This window comes from Euprymna scolopes, chromosome 31 (genome assembly GCF_053919585.1).
Source record: "Euprymna scolopes isolate OS-2025 chromosome 31, ASM5391958v1, whole genome shotgun sequence".
Lineage (NCBI taxonomy): Eukaryota > Metazoa > Mollusca > Cephalopoda > Sepiida > Sepiolidae > Euprymna > Euprymna scolopes.
In genome coordinates this window covers 54,720,594-54,730,178 of record NC_136512.1, presented here as the reverse complement: position 1 = coordinate 54,730,178, position 9,585 = coordinate 54,720,594, and the positions used below count along the sequence as shown (strand labels likewise).

Here is a 9,585-nt window from a genome sequence, read left to right as displayed (position 1 = left end):
TTTTTCACGACGTTTCGGCCAACTATTCCTCTGGCCTTCGTCAGGTGGTAACCGCGACGTATGGGAACTTCGAATCTCCTAACTGCATTCTCAGCAATCACTGTCATCCGTAGTTGTTGTCGTCTCACCACGTTTTGGCCAAGTAAACCTCTGGCACACTTTAGGTAGGATTGAAACCGCTATCTTCAGACAATGTCCATCTGGAACCGTAGAGATTCAACGTCTCTATCAACTGCGCCACGGGCCCCCAACAACCAATAAAGATGAAAACAACAACTAATAAAGATGAGAATAATAGTCCGAAATAAAAATAGATCAGTACTATATATTAGGTACAATATAATATTCAATTACATACGGCATAATCACGTTGGACACACCGGGTTCCCGTCAGATCACCGAAGTTAAGCAACAATGAGCCTGGTCAGCACCAGATGGGTGACCATTTGGGACTTCGAGGTGCTGTATGTGCTCTCCGCTTATCTCAGCATTGTTTCCAGTCACTACGCCTTGCCACTGGACTCAAGTAGTCTTGATTCAGGAGAGGTGTGGTTGAGGATTGCACAACTCTTGCCACACAATTACATGCGCAGCTCCTCCTACTCGGGGTATCCTTTGTCTTTCGAGAGTAAACGGAGGCATCATCAATATTACAATTAAAGAATTGCCTCTGTAATAATAAATACGAACACTGCATGAATTAAAATATATTTAAGCGTATTTTACGACCGGGCAATGACGGGCGCCCTCATCCCACGCTAGTATATAATAAAGAGCAATGCGTATTTACAACAAATTTAGCAAATAAAAAACAGACGGGCGAATCCATTTCAAGAATTGATTCGAATCGAGAAAACAAATATATTTCCATTTTTCTTTTTTGTTTCCATACCGATTTATACGTTTTTCCTTTGTTTTCTTTTTTAAAGAATTTTAAATGAATTTTCTCTATTTTTTATTTATTTTATATTTTAATGTCATCAATTCAGATGTTATTTTCTAGGAATATGAATTTTCACACAACCACTAACGAAGGATATTTTTCCCCGTTATCTTTGACGAGGGTGGGTGTACACTCGTCAGAACGTAAACATAAATAACTTCAATTTTGCTCAATAACCATAAAATGTTTTGTTTCCAATGTTTTTAGTTGTCGCGGCTCTTTATAAGCGCTCCGAGTCAGAGATGTTCTTCTTAAAGTTTAAAAAGATGGCGCCATTCTAATCTTTATCTCTCGCTCTCAATTCTTCTGACAATTCATTTCGTCTCTTCGCCTTTGCACACAGAACTATTCTATTTTTTTTTTTTAATTTTATTTCCTCTTCGATTATTTTACCATTTTCTTTCTTTCATAGGCATCGCCTCGCACTTCCACACATACCCTTTTCCCCGCCACTTTCTCTTCTCGGCGAGTTTTTCCCGCCTTTTCACTGTCGCTTTTTTCTTGCCATTTTAAAAGCAGTCGCTTTGCATCTTTTCTTTCACCCATCTTTTATGTTTCATCTTTCGCCTCTCCTCCTCCTTCTACCCCCTTCGTCTCCTCCAGGTTCCAAGAACATTTCTTTGTTAGGTTTCACTGCAGCTTCCACTAAAGAGAATTGCCCAAATATATCCTGTTGATTAGAACTGCCTTACTCTTTAATTCTCTGCTTCCTTTGTGATGCAGTCACGATCTGTGTTAAAAATACGAGGGTGGGGTGCGGGTAGGAGAGACGGGGGGTTGGAGTGAGAGCGGCAAGAAGAAGAAGAAGAAGAAGAAGAAGAAGAAGAAGAAGAAGAAGAAGAAGAAGAAGAAGAAGAAAGAGAAGAAATCAAAAGCGGACATCATCCAATTACCAATTGTATGTCGTTGCAGGTATCTCTACTCTACTGCGCTCTCAATGCCTGTATTTTAATTGTCGTTCTGACGATGTATGTGATACTGTTAATCGAGCCCACATTATTTGAGGAATGATCTGGTGATGGGGAAGGGTGTAATGTGAAGATGCAGAATAGCATCACACGTTATCACTATTTCAAGGCATCGTTCAAGCATTCGTTGCATGTTATAAACTATAGCTTATTATAACATTTTGTCCTAGTAGTGAAATTATTATGCTTTGAAGTGGTTAGGTTTATAGAAATCAATCAAGCCTGGCAGATACATATAAGGATGAAACACGGACGCTTTTCTGCGGCTTAATATATTTTTATAAATTACTGCCCAACTCTACTCACGTATTGAGCACTGTTGAAATAAATACTGCAAATCAATGCATAATATATTATAACTCTTTATAATGCATGTATACACGAAATAATAATAAAAACAACAACAACAACAACAATAATAATAATAATAATAATAATAATAATAATATAATATATTTCTGTTGAACTAATTAACCGATCATTATGAATTAAAATTCATAATGATCAGTTAATTAGTTCAACAAAAATATATTACAGGTGCTATGCGTAAGGGTGCGTAATATGAGCTATATTTAATTTAATTTAGTTTCGTACAAAGAGTGTCAATGGGGGATGGGAGCCATTTGTAAAATTCATATACCTCTGATTTTTTTTTAAATTTTAACAATAGGGCATCAATTAATAAATATTCCCCAAATTTAATTTTATTTTCAGAATTTCATAGGGTTTTCAGGGCGCATAATATGGACACAAACGCTCATTTGAAAAATGAAATATTTCAGATTTTCACTGATCCATGGTCATTTGAAACCAATTAAGTAATTCTGCCGTTAATTTCAGTTTATTCTTCAAACTTCTTAATCAAATCCTTAAATTTTATACATTTTCTAGAACCAAATCATGTAATGGATTTGATTAAACTAAGTATTAGGATTCTATTCATGATATTTAGTAGTATTGCAAAACTATACTATTCAGGAAATTGGCTAATTTATCCTTTATATAACTGAAATGAAATGAGTGTATTTTTGTAATGCAATTTATTGATTTATATATGTAATTTATTAGTAATACATCCATACTTGAATTATAAAGGACATATTTTTTCCAAAAAGAATATGAATTGCATCATATCTCTTTAAATATATTAATCGCTATGTGATGTTACGAAAAAATGTGGTGTTACGAAAAAAAATCTTACTCTTATTCCCAACGCTATGTCCCCTCCCCTCCTTTTTTTTTAAATTTCCAACGATTTTTTGGTTTCTAAAGTGTAACAGGGTCATACATTTCATTACATCAAAAAAATATTTTCAAATATTTGTACTGGTGTTTTCTTGATTTCATTCATCTATAGGAAGTCTTACAATAAAAACAAAACGTTGATGAACACATACCTTTTTTGTTTTGTTCCTTTTTTATCTCTCTACTTCGTCGGAATACTATTTCCATTATTCTCATATATATATATATATATATATATATATATATATATATATATATATATATATATATATATATATATATATATATATATATATATATATATATATATATCGGAAGTAAATATACAAAACCAAAAATGCATTTACATCACACTCATTTTATTAGTAATCTAATTCGTCTTACACGTGTTTCGTTGAATATCATTAGAGACAGAGATATTTTCCTCGAAGAAAAAGACACAGTCGGATATTTTTTTCTTTGGATTGAAAAGGATAAAAATTGGTGAAAGAAAATAGACAATCTTAAACGTCATAAGGGTAAAAATCTTACTTGTTATATATATATATATATATATATATATATATATATATATATATATATATATATATATATATATATATATATATATATATAATGGGACAACAGGAGTATGAAATGAAGACACAAAACTATATATTGGTAGATATAGAATGGGTCATTTATTGACTAATGAAATACAGGCAAAATTTGAGGGATAGAAGGGAATCTTTATGCCAGGGCATTTCGAAGCCTATTGCTTCTCATCAGAAGAGTAGATAAGGTGCTAGGTAGCATATATATATATATATATATATATATATATATATATATATATATATATATATATATATATATATATATATCCCGAGTAGGAGAAGCTGCGCATATTCAGCCATTCAATAAGTATCGCTAACAAAAACAAACAAACAACACACACACACACACACACACACACACACACACACACACACACACACATATATATATATATATATATATATATATATATATATATATATATATATATATATATATTGAGTAAGATGAGTGATAATTTGTAATTAAAATTAAAAACTAAAAATCGTTTTCACAAAAAAGAACAAACAAAATCAGTAAATTGTACGATCCTTTCGGAGAAACGATGTTTTTATTGCGATAGACAATAAGTCTTGGACAATAATTTTATCATTTAGTTTTTTGTAACAAAGTCTCCTCATCAGCAAAAATATTGGGTGGGTTTTTTTTTAAGATACCAAAAATAAAACTAGCATTTTTTTTTAAGTAAGGCAAATGTATCTTTGAATGGTTCGCCTTTTAAAGCTCGTAAGTATCATCGTCATTGGGGTGCTAAATTTAGTTTATGGATGCTTGAAAAAGAACATCCCAATGAATGCACTGACGATGATACTTACGAGCTTTAAAAAGCGAACCATTCAAAGATACATCTGCCTTACTTAAAAAAAAATGCTAGTTCTTTTTTTGTATCTTTAAAAAACCCACTCAATATTTTTGCTGATTTTGTTTCAAAAAACTAAATGATAAAATTATTGTCCAAGACTTATTGCTTATCTCAATAAAAACATCGTTTCCTAAACAATCGTACAATTTATTGATTTTGTTTGTTCTTCCTTCTGAAACCGATTTTTAATTTGTAATTTTAATTATAAATTATCAATCATCTTACTCAATATTAAAATAGCTTTAGGATATATATACCTATCGAGCTTATTATATATCTACATTACAACGAGCACTGTTTTCTTTTATTTTAATTGTATTAAAGAAATAATACATTAAAATATACTCTGCTCTTTAGACTGTTGTTCTAATCCCCTTAATATATATATATATATATATATATATATATATATATATATATATATATATATATGATTATTTACTATAATAATTACTAAATATCTACGGACACTAGTGTTTCATCCGTTCGGGAATCATCAGTGCAGGGTGTCACGATTAACACCGGTCGATATATCCGAACCCGGCAACAGAAGCCATTAGCAAGGACCTAATCCATTCGGCCACGGTTAACCGTGAGAAATACTGTTGAAATTTAAACATTTATTTTTTAAATGTTTTTTGACGTCTGTAAGAGTGATCTAATCATTAGATGATGATCTGAGCATAAGAGCTAAATTGACCGATTTTTATTTCAACTGAAATTGCTCAACAATAAGAAAAGAGTTACTTAAAGGGGCTGATATAATTATTTAATATGATAATTATCAAATACCTATAGACACTAGTGTTTCAGCCTTTATGGAATCATCAGTTTTATTTAGCAATTATATATATATATATATACATATATATATATATATATATATATATATAAAAAAATTGGAAAGTTAACTTCCTTTAACCATGTTTACATTTTAAAAGATCCACATTTTGATGAATCGTTCGTTGTCATATACACAAGCAAAGTATACGATTTTTTTAAGTGCGATTCGTTCAAAGGAAATTTAAAATGAAAACTTACCTTCCATAGAACTCATACACGATTATATCATAAAATGAAATGTCGTGGAGACAATATGAAGTGAAAAAAAGCATTAAACATAATGGAGAAAAAAACAAATTAAGCAGTGGAAAAAAAAGCAAACAAACGATTAATTGACTTCATTCAAATCAAAGAACGTCTTCTGAAGATAATTTAAAACATATTTTGTGTGATTAAAATATATGCAAAAAGTTCTTAGAGAAACAAACTCAGTTTTTATATACTACTACAACTATTACTACTACTACAAATAATAATAATAATAATAATAATAATAATAATAATAATAATAATAATAATAATAATAATAATAATAATAGGAATAATTCATGAAAACAACGTTTTCAGAAGATGTTTGTTTATCAGAAGGAAACCGGTCAATCTCTTGTTCATTTTTGTTTTGATTATTTGTTTTTCTGGGGTTTTTTTTTTTCAATTTATCTTGCACTGTATATATATATGCATATATATAAAATCTAGTAGTAGTAGTAGTAGTAGTAGTAGTAGTAGTAGTAGTATAAAATTTGGTTAATCAATGCGCTTTTTTCTATATATTTCTATACACAAAATACATGATCAAATATTTTGGGTTTCTGGATTGAGTCATGTTTTTTTAAATTGTTCTAATTCGCTATAATGTTCAAATACTCGAAGTATAAACCAACTCATATTAAGTTTGACTCTATTACCCTCACTCTCCTTCCCTCTATGTTATTTGATCCCTACCCCGTGTTTTTGTTTTGTTTTGTTTTTATTTATATTGGGCCTCCTCATTTAAATAGTGCAACCATAAATGAACCTACCACCAGAACACTTCTATGTTGACAATAAAAAAAAAGTTTTGTAACAATAACATCTATTATATAATGGCAAGTCGTCTAAATTTCAATCAACACCATTTTCGAAATTAGACCCAAACAGTAGTACCTCTGAGTTATGACTTTTTCATTCAGCCTATTTTCGTCGTTAATACGATATCATTGGCATGAATATAAATACAAATGTTTTTCTGATCATACTTCAGACAGATAATAGTAAAATCAAAGTGAACCTTACTGACCAAAACGAATATATGTGTGTGTGTGTGTGTGTTAGTGTGTGTGTGTGTTAGTGTGCGTGTGTGTCAGTGTGTGTGTGTGTGTGTGTGTGTGTGTGTGTGTGTGTGTGTGTGTGTGTGTTTTACTATTAATAAAATAAAATGAAACACTTATTGCAGAATTTATAGACACCCAAAAAACAATTGATTTCTAAGCACGCATGGAAAAGCTATAATATAACAACATGTTATATATATATATATATATATTTACACGGTGGTCACCACTTATCAAGGCCCGGAAGCCACTCAGGGATAAGGGTTATTGCAAGTACATTACGTTAGTGTGGAGATTTGATGAAGTGTTTACTTAAGGGGGCGGTTCATTAGGAATTTGTTAACGTTGGACTTGAAGACATCCAAGCTGTAGTCAGGTGGGAAGCAGGCAGACGGAACAGAGTTCCACAGGCGTGCGGTTCTAAGAAAGAAGCTTTGTTCATGGAATCCACGTTTTGATTTAGGTACAGATAAAGAGTGGGGGAAATTTTTCACAGTGGATTCAGCTAGACGGGTGTTTTTCGTTAACATATATATATATATATATATATATATATATATATATATATATATATATATATATATATATATAGAGAGAGAGAGAGAGAGAGAGAGAGAGAGAGAGAGAGAGAGAGGGGGGGGACAGAGAGAGAGGAGAGAGAGAGAGATAATTCATATATTTTAAAATGTATGAGGCATTTTTTCTCATGTTAATATTCTTCTGAAAAGAGTTTATCTTTGAAAATCCATGGAAAAATGATTTTTTATTTATTATACTAGTATCATTTCCAAAAGCGAAGCCTTATATATGTATATATGTGTGTGTGTGTGTGTGTGTGTGTGTGTGTGTGTGTGTGTGTGTGTGTGTGTGAGAGAGAGAGAGAGAGAGAGAGAGAGAACATATTTACATCTTAAATTCTACGCAAGTATGCTAAACGTAGAAACTATGTATGAATAGAATTCAGCGTAATAGAGAAATGAAACAAATTATCTTATAAGAAACCATAAAAAATGAATAAGTAATTAATTAATATTCGCTTTCAAAGGAATATGCAAATAAGTTAACCTTCATGTAGTCGCTCGCATGTTAATGACTGAGTAAATAAGAAAAATAAAAATATCAATGTCAGAGCAAGAAAAAACTCAACTTTATATATAGAGATTGATGTACATAGATATGTACAGGATGGTTTTAGAGGCAATGAACTTTAAATTGACAACTCTATTTTCTTTAGTTGCAGATTATTTTAAGTTCAGCTTGGTTTGGCAATTCATTATGAAGAGACTAAAACTCGAGCAGATTGTGCAAATGTATTTAGAAAATCATTTTGAAACATTTTATGAACGAATAATCTCGCGAAATGGACCTGTCAGTTTAAATTATAAATGCTAAAAATCAATATTTTGAATAAACCATATATTTGTATAATAGAAATATTTTTTTGTGATTTATTTTAATTTAAAGTTCGCCGCTTCTGATAAAAATAACACCATGTGTGTGTGTGTGTGTGTGTGTGTGTGTGTGTGTGTGTGTGTGTGTGTGTGTGTGTAAATCGGCAGAATCACGTTGACACATCGGTTCTCGTCAGATCACCGAAGTTAAGCAACATTGAGCCTGGTCAGTATTAGATGGATGACCATTTGGGAATATATATATATATATATATATATATATATATATATATATATATATATATATATATATATATATATATAATTTTTAAATCCTCCCCTTAAGGAGCAACACATTGATGTAGGGAAAATAATTTCCAATAGCATTAAAGTAAAATGTTCAAAATTATGGCAAACAAAATAAGTAAATAAATGTCACGCACACACATACACACAATATACAGGGTAGAACAATAAAGTTGTCACCCTAAATAAAACAACACTACAGCTTTATTTTAGAACTTTTATTTTAACAAATCAATTCAGATAACGTGATTATGTAGTAGAGCTGACATTTATTCAATGTAGTCGCCTTCAGCCTCAATCACCGCCTGGATGCGGGTCCGGAACTGGGAGCATGCCTTTTCTACAAGCGCCAGCAGGAACTCGGCGAATACTTGGCAGATGGTGGTAATCAGGCTGGCTTTGGCGTTGTGGGCGGTCATGTTTGTGATGTTCTCGACATATGACCAAACGAAGTAGTCCAGCGAGACGGCCAATGAGAGAAGAGTACAAAGTCGTAGCACTCCTTCAAACTTAGGTCTCTTTGGACTTATGGGCCGGCGCTGAGTCCGGCTGCCATACTTTGGGTCTGCCAGGGGCCACTTGATTGCACCAGGGGATCACCACACTCTTCAGCACATCCAGATGCACTTTCATGTTGACTTTCAAGCCTACTTTGAAGATGTGAGGCGGCATGACGTGGCCCTCGCTTGAAACCACACCAAAGACCATAACCGTGGTCAGAAACTTTGTTTTCATCACCCTGGGTACGCCCTCAAGCGTTTAACCGTCCAGATCTGCTATTTGAAGGTGCTGACAATGGTCCTGTTGTCATAATTTGGATCGGTAAAGAGCATGAGTTGTACAGCGGCGCATCTCCAATCTCGCTCGTTGAACATTGTGTCACTTTCAGATATGATAGAAGGCCCTATCGCTCTTGGGATTTGTACAGAACTGGTCAACTAGTAGATGGTCTGCAACAAAAAAAGAAAACCGGTTTTCATCAAACGGAAATGGAATTATTTTTATTTATTGCGGACTATTATCCCCATCTTTTTCTTAGTTGTTTCACGACGTTTATATATATATATATATATATATATATATATATATATATATATATATATATATATATATATAT

At 32.0% G+C, this 9,585-nt stretch overlaps 1 pseudogene; it reads left to right on the top strand.

The window, feature by feature from the left end:
- The first annotated feature begins 352 nt into the window (after window positions 1-352).
- Window positions 353-471, top strand: LOC145256058 (5S ribosomal RNA; annotated as a pseudogene).
- Window positions 472-9,585: the final 9,114 nt, after the last annotated feature.